This window comes from Pongo pygmaeus, chromosome 5 (genome assembly GCF_028885625.2).
Source record: "Pongo pygmaeus isolate AG05252 chromosome 5, NHGRI_mPonPyg2-v2.0_pri, whole genome shotgun sequence".
Classification (NCBI taxonomy): Eukaryota; Metazoa; Chordata; class Mammalia; order Primates; family Hominidae; genus Pongo; species Pongo pygmaeus.
The window spans coordinates 3,779,275-3,798,094 of record NC_072378.2 but is presented as its reverse complement, the minus strand read 5'-3'; the positions used below and the strand labels follow the sequence as shown (position 1 = coordinate 3,798,094).

Here is an 18,820-nt window from a genome sequence, read left to right as displayed (position 1 = left end):
ATAAGCATTGTTTCTATAGATTATAGATTAACTAAAAGTATTCCTTATGGGAAACGAAGGGATGGGCCGAAATAAAGGGATAGGTTTGGCTAGTTATCTGCAGCAGGAGCATGTCCTTAAGGCACAGATCGCTCATGCTATTGTTTGGTTTAAGAATGCCTTTAAGCGGTTTTCTGCCCTGGGTGGGCCAGGTGTTCCTTGCCCTCATTCAGGTAAACCCACAAGCTTCCACATGGGCATAATGACCATCATGAACATGTCACAGTGCTGCAGAGATTTTGTTTATGGCAAGTTTTGGGGCCAGTTTATGGCCAGATTTTGGGGGGCCTGTTCCCAACAATGGTTTGACAGCTCACTTCTTTTAGCAATGGATAATATTTCATTGTCTGGAAGTACCATAGTTTATTTATTAACTCACCTACTAAAGAACGTTTTGGTTGCCTCCAAGTTTTGGCAATTATAAATAAAGCTGCTATAAACATCCATGTGCAGGTTTTTATGTGGACCTAAGTTTTCAACTTCACTGAGTAAGTATCAAAGAACATTACTGCTTGTAAGAATGTTTAGTTTTATAAGAACCTACCAAATGGCCTTCTAAGTGATTGTACTGTTTTGCATTCTCACCAGCAATGATTGAAAGTCCCTGTTGTGTCACATCCTCTCCAGCATTTGGTGTTGTTAGAGTTTGCATTTTAGCCATTCTAATAGGTGTATAGCAGTATCTCATTGTTTTAGTTTCCAGTTGCTAATGACAGATGATGCTGAGCATCTTTTCATATGATTATTTTCCATCTCTATATCTTTTTTGGTGAGAAATATGTTCAGATTTGTTCCCAATTTTATAATTGGGTTAATTGTTTTCTTATTGTTGAGTCTTAATTATTTTTGTTTGTTTTGCATATTTTGGATAACAGTCCTTTATCAGCTATGTGTTTTGCAAATTTTTCTCCAGAAAAAATATGTACTTTTTTCTAATTTGGTCTTGAGGTCTCTCTCTGTAGAATGGCTATAAACTCTAGCCCCACCCTAATGGGACTCCAGCAGATTTGGTTGTGGATGTTTACAGTGTGACTTTTGGGGGGTACTTCTTTATCCTGGCAGATGGCCTAATGCCTAAGTGTCTGATCTGTGAGCAGGTACCCTTCTCACACAACAAACCTGTTTATACTGGCAGACTCCCTTGGGACTCTGTTCTGAACTGTGTCCAGTTTATTCCTATGAACATAGCCACTGTCTAGGAGAGCCCTAACTAGGAAAGAAGTTAGGTTTGGGTGTGGTAATCAGCTGAGACACAGAGGAGGCAACTCAATAAAACACACGAAATACCAGGAGCTGTGTACTACTTACAGGTCAGAGAGAACAGGGCAGCATGCCTCACAGGGCCAAGGGAAAGGGGGAAGCCATCCTGGACACACACACTCAACCAGCATGTGGCGAGCAAGAGAGGTGTGAGGAGGGACTGGTGGGCCAGGCTTTATTCGAGTCTAAGGTGTGGATCGGGCAGGTTTCTCATGGGGAGTTCAAATTGGTGGCTTCACAGCAATCAGGCATGCATTCTGGAGTCCAGCTGTGACTGAGAGGTGGTCACTGTGGAATATCTGTGTTGTCCATGCAGAATGTGGGGGTCAGTGGAGTGCTTCAAGCAAGTTGTATCTAGCTGACCCATAGGGAGGTGGTCACCAGGAGGTGGTTGTATGGGGCAGATATTTGGATCAAGCACCTTGAGGAACTGGGAGGAGGTGGAGAACTGGAAACCACATCAAAGGTGGTTGAGCCCTGCTTCTTGTATGAGAACGTCCACTTATATTCAAAATGGATATTGAGGTAACATAAAATGAAAGGAATTCACTGCACACTCTATTGCTGGTTTTCGCATTTTCTTAACTGGCTGTCACAGAACCGAAGTTTTAATTTTAATGAAGTACAACTTATCAGTATTTTCTTTCATGGATTGTGCTTTTGGTATTGTATCTAAGAAGTCATTGAAGGAATCATGGTAATCTGGATTCTCTCTGATGTTACTTTTTAGGAGTTTTATAGTTTTTCATTTTACTGTTAGGTCTCTGATCTATTTGGAGTTAGTTTTTGTGAAGGGTGCAAAGACTATATATATAGCTATATATATGGTTTTATATATATATATATATATATATATATATATATATATATGCATGTGAGCATCCAGTTTATAAACCGAAAACAAAATTCTAAGTCCCCAAACCATCTGAAAGGAACCCTCCTCTTAGCAAGGGCATTCGAAAGGTAACCTGAAAAGCAAGTTCAAGCCATGATGGGAAGCGGGGGTCAGACATGCCTCATTACATCCTCCTCCCTTTTGAAATTTCTAATAGAACAGATTGTTTAAGTCTGATGAGAAACACAATCTATTCTCTCGGAAGCCTGCTACCTGCAGGCTTCATCTGTGTGATAAAACCCTGGTTTCCACAACCGCTTATCTTAACCCAGACATTCCTAAGTCTTCAGACAATAACTTGACTCTTTCAACCAATTGCCAATCAGAAAATCTTTGAATCTACCTATGATCTGGAAGCCCATCAGCTTCCTGTTGTCCTGTCTTTCTGGACTGAATCAATGTACGTGTTATATGTATTTGATTGATGTCTCGTCCCATAAAATGTATAAAATCGGTTCTCTGCTGCTCTCTGAGCTTCACAAGGGCACCCAAGGACAACAACAAGAAGAAAGACACCAAAAAGTTGGGCAAGAAAGACAAAGACCCAGTGAACAAATCCTGGGGCAAAGCCAAAACGAAGAAGTGATCCAAAGGCAAAGTTTGGGACAAGCTCAATAACTTAGTCTTGTTTGACAAAGCTTCATATGACAAACTCTGTAAGGAAGTTCCCAACTATACACTTATAGCTCCAGCTGTGGTCTCTAAGAGACTAAAGATTCGAGGTTCCCTGGCCAGAGCAGCCCTTCAGGAGTTCCTTAGCAAAGGACTTATCAAACTGTTTCAAAGCACAGAGTTCAAGTAATTCACACCAGAAATACTAAGGGCAGGGATGCTCCAGCTGCTGGTGAAGATGCATGGACAGGTCCAACCAACTGTACATTTGGAAAAATAAAACTTTATTGAATAAAAAAACAAAATAAAATGTATAAAACCAAGCTGTACCCTGACCCCACCTTGGGCATGTGTTCTCAGGATCTCCTGAGGGCTATGCCATGGGCCATTAGTCACTCATATTTGGCTCAGAATAAATCTCCTCAAATATTTACAGAGTTTGACTCTTCTGTGGACAAGTTGTTCCAGCTCTATTAGTTGAAAAGATGATCTTTGTTCCACTGAAATGTCTTTGTTCCTTTATTGAAGATCAGCTGACTTCCAGGTATTTCCAGGTTTTCTATTTTGTTCCATTGATCTTTTTCTCTATTCTTTCACCAATATCACACTGCCTTCATTGCCGTAACTTTATAGTAAATCTTGGAGTTGGATCCAGTGGTCCTTTTAAATAATAGTTACCATGAGTTAATCTTGACTATGTAGCAGGCACATCCATGGGCAATGAACAATGTATATTCATTGTATCCTGAACATAGCGACTCTGCAAGGTAGCATTCGTTGTGTCTGTTTTACAGATCAGGAGGTAGGCTAAAGGAGTTAATGTAATTTTTCCGAAGTCCTGAAGCTCGTCAGTGACAGAGCTTGGATTTGGAGTCCGTCCAGCCCTTTCCACCTTTTCTTACTCCTTTGGCCTCCCACCCACTGTCATTTGCTGACTCACTGCCTATGAGGTAGTGTCTTTTGGCTTCCAAACTAGAGATTGGCAAGCACTGAGGAATGTTATAGGTCCCTAAAGCAAAACATAGGACAGACAGATGCTTAGGAAATTACTAAATATCATTTCCTTATTTGCAAGTAAAAAATCTCCCTTTCCATTTGCCTACTTAAGGCAAACTGCTTTTGTTTATTTTTAAACAAAATGTTAGCCTCTAAGCTCTGCCAGAGACCTGGAGGGTCTGAAATTGTCTAAAGATCTATTATAGCAAGTGGAGAGCCTTTTCTCCAAAGTCCAGCTTCAGACCAAGGTGGCTTTTGCCACTCTGATTTGTGTTTGTCTCTCCGATTTGTGCTTGTCTCTCCGATTTGTGCTTGTCTCTCCGATTTGTGCATTTCCAGGCCCCTCTCCTAGAGTGCAGCATGCTTTCAAGCTAGGCTCTTTGGGCCTATGCTTTTGACAATGTTCTGGCAGGTCTCAATAGAAACACTCCTGCTCCGACATATTTTAATGGTAGGTGGAATAAGACAAATAGCATACTCAGTGTAGAGCCTAGGACATAAAAAGTGCTCACTAAACATTAGGCAACATTGTTAAGATTATGATTTTTGCTTGTCAGTCTCAAAATGTACTCCTTGTATATCCTTCATGATGCCTCGGTGTGACTGTGGAGATGCTGCTTCATTGTCCTGTTTTGTTCCATTCATACATTGCCACTTCCAACATTCTGTTTCAAGTCACATCGAAGTCAGCATTCATTTAGCTGACAACCTATCACAGGGCATCTTTCTGCATAAAATGAACCAATTTATAGTCATTGCTGACAGCTGTTTTTGAAGGAAAGGCCATTTTCCTTAGTTGATTAGAGGAACAGTGATTAATTCAGCCCATCAGCCTGCAGCAGCAAATGCTAAAAAGGGCCTCGTTGTGTAAAGCCCCCAAAGTCTCTTAAAACCTACATTTTTGAATTTGTCAGAACTTCCTGAGCCCAGACTGGACCTCCAGAGGTCACTTAATATACCCCTGGCCTCCGACACTATTTTTAAAGACCTCCGAAAAGAGACAGCTCCTGTTTCTCCTTGGCAGTGAGCTACCAGGGGAGGTGAATTTGGCAGCATCTCTGCTTCAGGATTCTGTGGACATTGGAGCAGGGGCCCTGCCTCAAAAAGTGACTCACTAGTGCCTGAAAGGCGATAAAGTCTGGTGACTCATCACAGGGAATGTTTAAAGTATATAGGGAGAGATTGTTTTCTTTCCCCCTCCTTGCACCTAGCAGGGAGAGGAGTGTGCAGAAAGATGGAGTTGAGACAGAAACTTGTTAGCATAACACCGAAGGAGTTTTGCTGTGAGTAGCATCAGCATAGCAGGAGAACATCCCTAGCTCTCCCGCCGCTGCTCTGCCACAAGGAGAGAAGGGGAAAAGCAAATTCAGCAGGACCTCTAGGACTTTGCCGTAGATCTCCGGGTGGAGCCCGGACCCTCCAGGAGAACTGATGGCTAGAAAAGACTGCAAGTAATGTGGAGGAAGGAAGAAGAGAGAGTGAGAGCAGAGAGAGAGGAGTCTTGCTAACACTGATCTGTGTAGAGCAGATGTCAACTTGATGGGATAAGACCTGGGTTGACTTGGTATCTGGGTTCAGGTCTGCAAACTCTGAGGGCATTTCCTTCTACTAGCAGACAGATCTGCTCATCCTGCGACATTGTGGACAGTGCTGAATGGCTTCCAGGACATTCCTCTTATGTCTACTGGTTAAACTTTGAAGCATCTGAGCCATTTGGGAGAGCAGGGACTCCCATGAACAGGAGATACTGGAGGTGTCTGAGGCCACTTCGTGCCCTTTCTCAAGAGTGGCCTCTGCAGGTCTTTCAGCCACTGGCCACTGAAGTCCAGCTCCTGCCAGCCATGGATTTGGGCACTGGGCTCCAGTGTTGAGAAAGTTCTTGCCTTCAAGCACTTGTTTTCCTAGTGGACAACAGGAGTCAGAGACAGAGAGGGAGAGCGAAGATGCAGAAGACATATCCTTTCCATTGTGACCCAGATAAGAATGTAGCCAGTGAGCTTGCTTCCTGTCACTCATTTTCCAGCTATTTGTTCTAGTCCAAGTTGTGCATATTCTTTCTGTTAGGTTCTTATGTTTGTCTTAAGCTCATCCATCTTTTCTTCTTCTCTCATTTTTTCTTTATAAATCAAGAAAAATTCTGCCACTTTCTTTCCTTGGTTCACTGCACAGCCAATCAATAATTTTGAATCCTTTGTGTATCAATTTCTGCTGGCTATTCATTATTTGTGGAAACCATATTAACGGGTCCATAAAAATCACAGCAATCCACTTGTTAAATTCATCATAAGGACAGGTTACATCTTTCTGGCCAAGTTTCACAGTTTGGTAATATCATATTTTGGTTTTAGAATTTATAAGGTGCATTCTCCCATACTTTTCAAATATATTTTTTATTCATTGCCCTCTCTGAATTAGGCATTTTTGGGGATGCACATTTTACAGATATGGAGACAATGGTTCAGAGAAATCAGCTTGTTCACAGTGGGGCCAGAGCTGGGACCTAGGGCTTCTGACTCCATGTCTCAGGTCATTCCTATCACACACACACTGAAGGAGGAAAGAGTTCCCTTGTCTGGAGAAGACATATCAAATTCATGTGGGTTAAACACGGAAATTCCAAACAGCTGTAGTTTTTGCAAAAATGGTTGAGCTATGGACTTTTAAAGTAGTTGGCCACCTGTGGTGGTGGGTGGAAGGGAGTTAGGGCAGGATTGTTGTGCTTCAGGGAGGATTCAGTGTCTGCACGACCACGGAGGGGGGTGCAGGGCGCCAGGTATCCAGGACTGTTGGCAAGAGTTATGCTTTGAATTTCCCAGGGAAGATACACTGCTGTGAAAGGAAGAAATCGTTGGTTTTCCTCCAACTGCTTAGCTGTTAAGAAGCAAGGAGCCTATCTCCCAGGCAGCAGCAGTCCTCAGAGAAAACAGTAGGACCCTTCCTTCAAACAAAGGAGAAAACTCCCGCAACTCCAAGCAAGCACTCCCTGGTCATTCTCTCAAAAAGCTGCAGGCTCCAAACAAAAGACAGACTTCACAGGCTAGAGATGGGCTCTGCACTCAGGATTGGTGCTCGGGGGCACAGAGCTGGCTGGGCAGGGCCAGAGGGGACCACATTCTGCCACATGCAGAGCAAAGCAATATCTTTCTATTACTGGTCAATGTAATATGAACTGGGAATGAGCAATTTCACACCTTTTTCTGAGATATTAAAAAGAAATACGCTGATGTGACTGGAAGTAATTTCCCAAAGCCTGTGGATGGAGTTGATGTCAGTAACTGGCTATGAGGTTGTTATTTACAGGACTGTTTGATCCCACTGAAGTAGTGGTGCTTAATAAGTAGCTCAATGTGGCTCAGGAGCGAGGCCCAATACCGCATATAAACCACCATCCTGCAATTTATCCAGACAGCGTGTGGGAGGTGAACCTTGAATCATTTGCTTGATGGATTTTTTCTTTCCTTGGAAACAGGAAAATGAATCTCAGTTTTCTCCCTAAGCCTTAGGCGACAGGGCTTCTTGCAAGTCACCTTCCCTTCCTTGTCCGCAAAACAAAGATGCATACATGTTCCCCAAGCACTGCAAACACAGCCTTTCTTTCAGGGGCAGCTGGGTCCCTGGATCCGCTTTCCCTCCACTGGGCTGGTCCCAGTGTAAATCATCAGATCTCCAGGTCCACTCGTCTGCACACAGGCTGCTTTGTAAGTGGGAGAAAGAATCCACAGAACTTTACACTAAATCCCCATGGGAACCAGGTGAATAGGTGTGTGTGTTTGCACACAAGCCCGTATACATGGCAAACCAATCCAAGAGATGGTGACCGATGGGTCCATAAAGACTCTGGCTGGCAATGCTGTCAGCTTCCTTCAGCTGAGCTTCAGTTAGTTACCCTGGCAGTCTCAAATGTCTCCTTGTGCCTGGAGACAACATAGGGCTGGCCCTGAGGACTCCCAGGCTGGGTCGCCCGGCAGCTGCACCTGTTGTAGGCTGGGTAGGCCCCCTAAAATGCTTTGGGCAGCCCAAGAGTGTCTTCCTGAGTCACTTGGAGCTGCCCCACCATAAGCCCAGTGAGAGATTCACAGCCCTAGTGGAGAGTGGAAGCTTTGGGCTGTCCCAAGCAATCCTTGTGTCTGTGGGGCTGGTGCCGCCCCTTTGCCTCTCTTCTTGCAGCTAAGCAGAGCTCGGAGGCCAGGAAAAAAGCCACCGGGTGTCTTTGGAAACAGCTGACCTGATTTTCAACATTCCCTTTGAGCATTTGCTAAAGGGGCACCATAGAAGGGCATTAAGGACGCCACCGTGGAAGGAAGCTGCAGATGACAGAAGCATGAGCATTGTTGGAAAATGAGAAAGCTGAGTTGGGAGTGCGTGCCATGGAGAACCTGTACTGTCACCCTCCCCAGACATCTGACTACTGGCAGGTTCAGCAGCGTCATCATTTGCATTCATTCATCTCTTTTCCTCACTCCCTCCCTCAATGAATCTCTTTGGGAATGATCTTCAAAAACTTTGGTTAGGTTTTCAAGGTGCTTTTGATTCACTGTGTTTTTTTTTAAATAAGCCTTTTAATTGAGCACAACATTCATAGAGAGACGCGCACACATCCTGAGGGGTCAGCCCAAAGAATTTTCAGAAAGTGAACATGTGAGGGTGGCAAGCACCCGGACTAGGAACCAGAACACCGCCAGCACCCCAGATGTGCCCTTTTAGTCCACTTCTAGTCACTATGCTCCCACGAGGGTGCTCACCCTACCCTCTAGTACTGGACATTGATTTTGCTTATTTGTGAACTGCACTTGAATGAACTCATGCAACAGCATGTCTGTGAGGTTCATGCACGTTTCTGAACATGGGATCGCTGAAGTGTGGGGTTGTATTCAAATCTGTAGTTTGCACTCAAAGAACAGCAAGTGGAAGAAAATTACTTTGGAAAGGAATTTTCAAATCGAGTGTGAATGAGAGGGTCTTCGGGACTTTGGCCTTTGCAGTTGAGCTGACCTAAAGGTAGAAGGTGAACTAGGATCCTCTTAGCTCCCCATTCCACTCTGAAATGTGCTCCCAGGACAATCCAGCTTCTGCTCTCTTTTACTACTACTTCATGTAATGATAAAAATTATGTCAGGTTAAATATCAGTAATTGCTTAAGTGAGTTTGTATACCAAGCTGTGTAGTAACGCCTCACTGAAACACTGCTCACCTGAGACTGAGATTCAGTGTGTTGATGAAAAGAGTTAAACTCTAACATATTTGAAGAGATTTATTCTGAGCCAAATATGAGTGACCATGGCCTGTGACACAGCCCTCAGGAGTCCTGAGGACACATGCCCAAGGTGGTTGAGGTACAGCTTGGTTTTATATATTTTAGGAAGGGATGAGACATCAATGAAATACATTTAAGAAATACATTGGTTTGGTTCAGAAAAGGTGGGACAACTCAAAGTGGGGGGGTTTCCAGGCTATAGATAAATTTAAACATTTTCTGGTTGACAATTGGTAGAGTTTATTTGAAGGTCTGGAATTAATGGAAAGGAATGTTCAGATTAAGATAAAGGACTGCGGAGACCAAGTTTTATTGTTCAGAGGAATCTCTCAGATAGCAGACTTCAGAGAGAGAGCAGGTTGTAAAATGTTTCTTATAAGACCTAAAAGGGTGCCTGGCTCTTAGTTGGTTATCTCCTGGGTCTGGAAAGAAAGGAAGGAAAACAAAGGGGGAAGGAGATTCTCTATAGATTGTGGATTTTTCCCACAAGGGACTTTGCAGTACAATTTCAAGGCATGGCAAGAAAATGTATTTGGGGGTAAAACATTTAGATTTTCTTCCTTGTTATGCCAGAGTCAGACTGGAAAGTAAGTCACTATATACAGGGTCAAATAAAACCCATCTGATGAGAATTTATGGTTTGTAGGGTGTGACTCCCCAGACCCCTTAGATAGGAATTTGGGCAAGATAAAAAAAATCAGATCTTAGTCCTCAAGTGTAAAGCAGATCCATTGAGAATCCTAATCTGCAGGGTATAAGGTCAGACGCAGTCAACTGATGCATGAACCAAGAAGCATTTATAAAAGCCTCTGGCACTTTTCCTTTGCTCACCTCTGTCCACAGGCTCTGAACTAATTCCTTCATTTTTTTTTAATTTGCAAATAAGATTACTGTATTATAGATTTGAAGATGCACCCAATTATTTTATAAGCATTTTTTATGTAACACTAAGAATTTAAAAAAATGCTGAAGATGCAGTCTAGTAGGAGACCCTTCAGCTGAAATGCTGAAGTCATTCTTTGTGTGCAGGAAACAAGAAAAAAGCCTGCCATGCAGAAAGTCACTGAGAAACCTGCTGGCCTCCATGGTGTCACATGGGGGAGGGAGAAGAAAACTCCTGAAAGAATGTGGACCACAGAGCATGCTCTGATGGGTATGTGGGCTGACAAAGAACAGGGAGCGCTAATAGTGAAAATGAAGAGCCTGCCCCGCCTCCCAGCGTGGACCTTGACCTGGGGCCAGACCAAGGCCACTTTACGGAAACCTCCCTGGAGCGTGTCTCAGGTGGCCCTCCCTGCATCCTGGCCTACCTCTGGGGCCCTTCTTGCCCACAGTCCTACTTTTCACCCGCCTTGACCCCAAGAGGTGTTCATTTATAACGCCCCTGCATCTTCTCAACTTCAAAGTCAGCTCAGACCTCGTTCACCCAGACAAGACCTTGGCTGAGTCTTGACAAACTGGCACAGGGTTCCCCGACAAAAGACAGCTTCCCTTTATCTTTACTTTCCTTTATCTTAGCTGAGTCCGGCCTCCCCAGCACTCTTTTCCATCTGGGGACAGTTCGTGCTGGTGGGAATTGGCAGGGGCACACTGTCCAGACAGAGACAACTGAAACACAGGTGTCCCGCTGGTGTGCCAGCAGGGTGGCCGTCCTACCAGGAGCAGGACACGTTGTTGGCCACTGCCCATGCAATAATCAACGTAGGACAAACAGTCCCATGGGGAGTGATGTGATGTGAAGAAAAAGAAGCTGAAGAAGAGAAGAAGCTGAAAGGCCAATAAGCACACAAATAGACACTCACCCTCCCCTTAATTGGAAAAATGAACGGCTGCTGTTGCCGAGGGCTGGTGAGGATGAGGCCCCAGGCCTGCAGGAGGGCACATCCCGTCGGCCGCCTCGACGGGCCATCTGGGTAGCTGCTGCCCTTTGCATGTAAATAAAGCTCCTCAAAGCCCCATTTCACAATTGCTGGGAGAAACAGCATCCTTCCCTCCTTCCCTATATTTCCAGGGAGGAGGTGGCTGGGTTTTTTTTGTTTTGTTTTTTTCAGATTTCTCCCAGCCACATCCAGCTTCTTCTGTAATTTTTTTTCCAAATTACTGACTGCCTTCTTTCAAGGGGAAATGGAACTCAGAAAGATGGGAAGATACATGATAAGAGCACTTAAGAGAGAAGCCTGTCCATTTCCACCAAGTTTGAAGCGTGCATACTCCGGGATCCAGTCATTCGTGTCTACACAAGGAGTCCCAGGAAAAGGTCTGTGCAAAACGTTTGTAATTGCAACAGAGCAGCCACGACCTAGCCCTCCTTCAGCAGAGGAATGAATAAACTGGTTTATTCAGTCAACACAGCAGTTAAAATGAGAGAATTAGTGATGTTGAAAGGAAAAATGAAGAGCAAACAGATACAGTAGGAAGTTACCATATACATTTCAAAAACACTCAAAACAGCCGTAGATATTTATGGATTCATGTAATAATGCAGTAAAAATACAAAATCAGAGTCAGGACTGTGGCACACTGAATTCAGCACAATGGTCGTCTCTAAATGTGGGTTCATGTGGGAGGAGGTGACCCCGGGGCGGGGTCTTCTGCTGTATTTGTCATGTTTGGGTTATTTGAAAGGGAGAGAGAGAGCACTGTAGTTATACAGTAAAATGCAAGCATATTTTTTATTTTAGTGGTGAGTATATAGGTGTCTGTTGTGCTGTTTTCTGTGTGTTTGAATGGTTTCATAATTTTTAGAAAATTAAACAGTGAGGTCGGATGTGGTGGCTCACCCCTGTAATTCCAGCACTTTGCGGGTTCAAGGCAGAAGGATTGCTTGAAGACCAGCCTGGGCAACATGGCAAGATTCTATCTTTACAATTTCTAAAACATTTTTTAATTTAAAAATGATAAACAGTGAAAAACTGCAAAGAAATAGATTGAAAAGTTCACAGTTGCTTTTGCCACATTTTGTGAATATGTTATTTTTATAATGAAAAATTACAGATAATTTTTATTGCTTTGAAAAGTAATTATGTGGAAAAGAAAAACAAATAGCAAACCATGGCATAGTTCCTGAGGCCGGCATCTTTCTATCAACGTCTTGGCAAATAGGGAGCCCTTTGTGAGGCGCGATTAATAAAATCCGCTGGATGGGTATTAGCACCACCACACAATGAACTCAGTGTTGCTAATTCTGACGCCAATATTTCCACAGGACTCAGTTGATGGAATCTTCCTGAATGTGTTATTTATGGTACCAAATGAAAAAAGACCTCATTTGCCAGCCACACTCTAGGCTGCAAAGAGACAGACAGATTTTTATGCAGGTTCTTCATCTTATTTTTGCCCCATTTAAAATCAGCATCTTTATAGTAACCAAAGTTAATTCAGGGCACATTTTGCTGCATTAGGTCCTGGGCCTGGGATCACTAAGACCTTTGAAATGTAAATAAAGCTCCCAAACCCCCATTTCACAAATACTGGGAAAGCCAGGCTCCCTCCCAAATTCCCAGGGAGGAGAGGGGCGCGTTAAGATTCCTCCCAGTCGCCTCTAGCTTCTTGTTTCGGAATCCTTGCTCCAGATTACTGATCGTCTCACTGCATTATCTTTCTGAATTTGTGTCTCCTTCGGGGGGATAACTCCCACCTCAAGGTGTGAGAAATTGGGGCACACATGGGAGAGATGGAGGTGGCTACATTACTGCACCCCAAAACCTCCTAAAGATAAACGTCACATATCCTTGCAATCAAATCCCCGGTTGTTAAATGCCCTCTGCTCTCCTTGCCGGCAGGAACTTCCCAGTAGCTCTTTCCCAACTGGAAACTTGCCTGTTGTTTTGTTTGTTTGTTTGTTTCTTCTGTTTTTTGTTGTTGTTGTTGAGACGGAGTCTCGCTCTGTCACCCAGGCTGGAGTGCAGTGGCGTGATCCTGGCTCACTGCAACCTCCGCCTCCTGGGTTCAAGCGATTCTCCTGCCTCAGCCTCCTGATTAGCTGGGACTACAGGTGTGTGCCACCACGCCCGGCTAATTTTTTGTATTTTTAGTAGAGACAGGGTTTCACCGTGTTAGCCAGGATGGTCTTGATCTCCTGACCTCGTGATCTGCCTGCCTCAGCCTCCTAAAGTGCTGGAATTACAGGCATGAGCCACTGCATCTGGCCTTGGTCTAGGGTCTTTTAGTCTTTCACTCTCAGGCACTTTGAGGAAATGTATTAAATGGGACAATTTTGTTTTAATAGTCTTACTCTTGGCTTTGCTGCACGAGCTATGTTTTTGTTTCTAAAACAAAAATAAAGTTTATCAAAACAAGATGATCCTTAAGGGTTTGGCTAAAAAAGAATTCTCTATGCCAAGTGAAACTATGCCTGCGGAAGTTAAAGTCTCACCACCCCTTCCACCCTGCACCAGCCCTGCCACCAGCCTCACTCCTTGAAAATCTAGTTTGGGAATCAGAACATATCCAGAACAAAATGGAACCGTATTGTGCTAGGTGTCAAATGAATGATGCAAGCAAGAAATGTTGTAGGCATTGGTGTGGCATGGAGAAGAAAACTAAGGCCTTGTACTACCTGCTCAGAAAAGTTAGGAAATGACAGAACCGGAAACTGAGTTTCAATAGCAGCCTCTCTGAACTGGCTTTTTGTATTCTCGGGCTGATTTTTGCAGGCTGGTAGCAGTTCCCTGTCTAGAAGATACAATGGACCCAGAGCCATCAGCTGCTTCCTGGGGGAAGTGGTGGTGGCTGGGGAGGGGGTCGTAATTCTGCTGCAGGCTAATTGCCAAGGACAGAGGGAGGGCTGTGTTCTCCTGCCTGAAGATGGAAGTAAAGGAACATTCTAACTGGGCAAAACCCTTCAATCCTAGCCCAGCTGAGCAGGGAGCTGATTTTTGAAAGCAGAGCTATACCGACAGCCCCTGTGCCATATATGACCTCCTATATTAAGAAAAAGTGGAAAAAACAGAACTGAAAGAAGTAGAAATCTTCCCACGGTGCCAAGGCAGCCTTTAAGTCAGCTTTAGAAATAAATCAGCTGTGAGCAAATAACACCTAGCACAGTGCTTGGTCCTCAGCAACTACTCAGTTAAAGTCTGTTGAACGGATCAAGGATAACTGAACTCAGGAATCTAAGGAATAAGCATGATATAATTAATTGCAGCTCTGGTCTTAAGATTTCCTTGGGTTTCACCCCTGGCTGAGATGATACCACAAGGGAGACTCCCTGTTGCCTCCCGCAGCCCTGCCCTGAGCTGAGACCCATCTGTAGGGTGTCAGGGCAGGAGGGGGCTGCAGCTTTTGCTGAGGATGAGTGAGCTCACGCCACAGCTTGGAGAAAGGAGGCATGAGCACAGTCATGCTACCGAGGCCAGGGCAGGGCTGAAGCCCCCTCTCTCCACAGACGTGTCTTACTATGACAAGGAACAAGTTTTTCCTCCACTTTTCCCTCCACTCCCGGCTTCAGGTCAACGTGAGGGTGACCATCACCAGGGTCAGTGCATTTGGTGGGAGACCAGGCACCGTTTCTGGGAATGTCAGGCATCTCGTCTTTCAAATGCTCACTTCACAGCCGCTGCGAGTGCCCTGAACCTTTGCAAGGTATGTTCTAAGAAAGGGAACAAGGCCGGGTGCGGTGACTCACGCCTACAATCCCAGCACTTTGGGAGGCCGAGGCGGGTGCATCATAAGGTCAGCAGATCGAGACCATCCTGGCTAACATGGTGAAACCCCGTCTCTACTAAAAATACGAAAAATTAGCCAGGCTTGGTGGCGGGTGCCTGTAGTCCCAGCTACTCGGTAGGCTGAGGCAGGAGAATGGCATGAACCCAGGAGGCAGAGCTTGCAGTGAGCCAAGATCGTGCCACTGCACTCCAGCCTGGGCGACAGAGCAAGACTCCATCTCAAAAAAAAAAAAAAAAAAAAGAAAGAAAGGAAACAAATGAGGATGAGAGGAAACAGCTATCAAATCCTCAGAATCAGGTTCCACCAGAGATCCAAGCCCCAGTGCAGGAGTGGCCCCCTGTTCACTGGCTTTCTCCAAAAACGGCACCAGTGGGGGCCAGACACTTCACGTCTGGGCTGAGCGTCTTTCCAAGCACGAATTGCCCAGCCTATGGAAGTGCAGGGTGCATGAGAGAAGAGAGGATTTATTCAAGGACACAGAGTTCTTATTTGTTTTTACTTTAGAGAACCATCCAGAATGCATTTCCACCCTGCTTTCCTTCTGTGACTGCTACTGTAGCTCTTATTTATACCATCATCCCTTAAAACAAGGTGAAGTGGATGTGGGACTTGAAAGAATGAATTGTGCGGCCTTGAGCACACCGTTGTTCAGCAGAGGTGCCCTTCCCAGCCTGCCTGGTGCTGTCAGAACCATGGCTGGAGAGAGTGCCTCCCACTGTCCTCAAGTCCTCCCTGGGAGGTGACCTTGTCTGTTTCATTTGTGCTGATCCCTGAAGGAGACACAGAGGGCAACGGAGTAAATATTGGTGCAAATCATCGGAATAAGATGCTTATTTCAATGTTGCAATGGAAGTCAGAATTTTCTGGTCAATCTGCAATATAATTTAAGCTAATACAAGTCTGCTATTAGAATTAACTAGATAGAGAGAGGGATAGTGAGCGGGGAGATGGCCCATTTGATCAGCAGAGCTTCTTGAAACTTGGATATGGTAAGAGGGTTGTGTGTCACCCTGAGTGACAGAGGTGGCCCCACTTGGTATTGTGTAAAATCACTAGCCAATGTTGTATGGATGACGTCACCACTGACATGTACGCGTTCCTGTCGCCTCTTGCCTGCAAACTGATGGTGAGATACTCATGGTAAAAATTATTTCTCATGCATCCTTCATGCTTAACAAAGTGTTGCATTGACTTTTGCTTATTTTGTGGATGTTTGCCAGTAAATCTTTGACCCAGAATTGGAAGCAGAACCCAGACAGTTTGGCTCGTCTTACCCAAACCACTGGTGCAGGTTTGCACTGAGTGGAACATATCCACTAATTAGCCTAGAGATAAAAATTCTTAGGAGATAAACTTCATTATGGAAAATCTCATTAAATTTTTATAAATATTGAGAAGGGAAATAGTGTAGTATAATCCTCCTGTATTCATCATCCAGTTTAACAGTTGTCACCTCATACCCAATCTTTTTTCACCTGTACTGTCCCCCACCTGGATTGTTTTGAAGCAAATCCCAGACATCGCATCATTTTGTTCATAAATATTTCAGTATGCCTCTCTAAAATAGTAAAACTCTTTACAAAATAACCTTAATATCCATATTGTACCTAAAATAATGAATAATACACAATGTTATCAGAGAGTTATTGAATTTTCCAGTTTTGCTGATTATCTGATAAAGTTTTTTAACAGTTTTTTTCAATTGGCACAATCAGGACTTCACCAGAGGAGGTAAAATCACTGAAATGATTCTTGTGTCTCTGAAGTCTCTTCTAATCTCTACTGTTTCTCTTCCTCGCTACCTGTTTGGAATGTTGTGAGGTACACGGATGTGCTTTGGTCAAAAAATAGGCTGAGGTGGATATCCAGGCCTGCATGACTCAGTGAGTTTCGTGTGCCAGCGCACACCTCCACTTGTTATATAACCTGTTTGTGTAAGTTCATACTTGGTTCTGAGCCACTGTTGTCTGTAAAAGGTATAACTGTCCTGGTGATGCTGTACAGAGGCTCTTGGCTCTTGGGGCTCAGCTTTGCCTCAACATGGCTTAACGTGGCGGGCACACTGGTGCGCAGAGAGAGAACCAGAGCTGTCCGTCCTGCAGATGGACACAGGGGAGCCACAGCACGGCTCGCGCTGGTGCCCAGAGAGAGAAAGAGTGAAGCTGCTGAACCTGAAGGTAAGGCAGAGTCTGCCGTACAGCTGCAGATATGGGGGTGGCAGGAGCCGCAGGGCCGGAGCAAACAGCTAAGAGCGGACAGCGTGAGAGAAGCTGCTCATGAAAGAGCTGGTGTGAAAAAGCTGTTAATGAAAGCAGCCGCTGAATAAAACCATATTCACCTGCCTAGAGCCCCCCAAGTGTTCTTTCTGCTCATCTACCCACTCCCCTCGGACCACAGCATGGGCTGGACCTGGACCCCAGGATCTGAAAAATGTATTTGTTAAAGAAATACAATTTTTGTCCTGTAGAACCTGAAATTTGCTCATTGCATTTATGTGGTATCTTTGAACATGTGTCTCTGCCCTCTGTATTTCTGGTAGTTAGATCTCAATACTTCCCAGATGGTGTGTGTACCTCAGCTGCAGGACCCTTATGCTTGGTTGTTGCCCATCATTTCCATAGGTTATTGCATCAGAGGTGGCAAAATGGTGATTTTCTGATTTTTAAATCATTTTTTCCTTTATTTTGTTTGCTGGAATACTTCTATAAAGAGAAACTTTCCCTCATCAACTATTTGATGATGTAAAGTGCAGTTTATATAAAGCCAGATACATGCTGGATTCTTTTCCCTTACTGACCAGTTTTTAAAACAAGTTGGTTTCCTAGTCTCCTTCAACCAGTGATTTTGATACAGAATGGTTGGGCTCCTGGCTAAACCCCACCCTTGGGCCTGGAGCCGCAGCTCTAAGTGAAAACAGCTGACCCTGTTTTCCACCCAAATGTTGCCTTTTTGGCCTGCCACGCCCCTATCCTGTGCCCATAAAAAGACTTCGGCTGGTAGAGCAACACAAGCGGCTGATGCAAGGGATCGGGGATGCAAGCGGCTGAGTGTCAGAGACTACAGATAGACGCGGCTAACTTCAGATGGTGCAGCTTCAGGGAAGGATCACCTTCTTCCTGCACCATCCCCTTTCCAAGTCCCTATTCCGCTGAGAGCCACATCCATCGACCAATAAAATCCTGTCTGCATACACTACCCTTCAATCTGTTCTGTGACCTAATGCTTCCTGGACACCAAACAAGAACCTGGGTGCCGAGAGGGCAAGGGCTTGGATGCTGCTGCGGGGCCTGCGCAGAGTCTGCTCCCATCAGAGAGGAGCGACCAGCTGTTTCCAGCATTTGTTCCCTCCAGTTCCAGCACTCACCTGCTCACACGCTCCCTCTCGAGAGGAGTGGCCAGCAGCGGGCTGAGTGAAATGCGCCACTCCAGTTCCCGCCTACAAAGCGTGTCAAGGTCAAGGGAACAATCCCGTCTCAATTTGTTGTAGTAGATATTGCTCTTGGTTTTGAGTATCGGTATGAAGGAATGAATTTAAACATAGGACTGTGTTTTGTTCCATTGCTGTTTGTATTCTTATTGATGCTAAAGTGGTCACATTTTCAGCAAGAGGCAGCCTTAGCAATGTAATATGAATGATGGCTTTGATTTACGTAGTGATGAAAATTATGTGTGGTTGTGTAGACATCACCTATGACGATCTCATTCAGAAGGGCCCTCAGTGACAGCTTCTCATGTATAAGGGACTGGCCAGATCCCATGCCACGAGGAACTTCTTTATGGCCTCATCACCTATTTGCTTCATTCACACAAGTGTGGTTCAGGTGAATGAATAAATGGATGGGTAAACTTCTGTAGGCCACCAGGCAAAAGTTACATTATGTCAACTGCTCCTGAATACATGTGGTATAACAACCACTGGTAGTCTTCATAAGACACTAAGCTGAGGCAGTGAGGTACAAATGGCAGGCAGGAAGAGGGTGAAAATATGTATTGAGGCCAGGCGCGGTGGCTTACGCCTGTAATCCCAGCACTTTGGGAGGCCGAGGCAGGCGGATCACTTGAGGTCAGGAGTTCGAGACCAGCCTGGCCAAGATGGT

At 44.7% G+C, this 18,820-nt stretch overlaps 1 pseudogene; it reads left to right on the top strand.

Annotated features, from left to right (window-relative positions):
• The first annotated feature begins 2,618 nt into the window (after nt 1–2,618).
• LOC129038283 (small ribosomal subunit protein eS25-like) lies at nt 2,619–17,150 on the top strand (annotated as a pseudogene).
• The last annotated feature ends 1,670 nt before the right edge of the window (nt 17,151–18,820 follow it).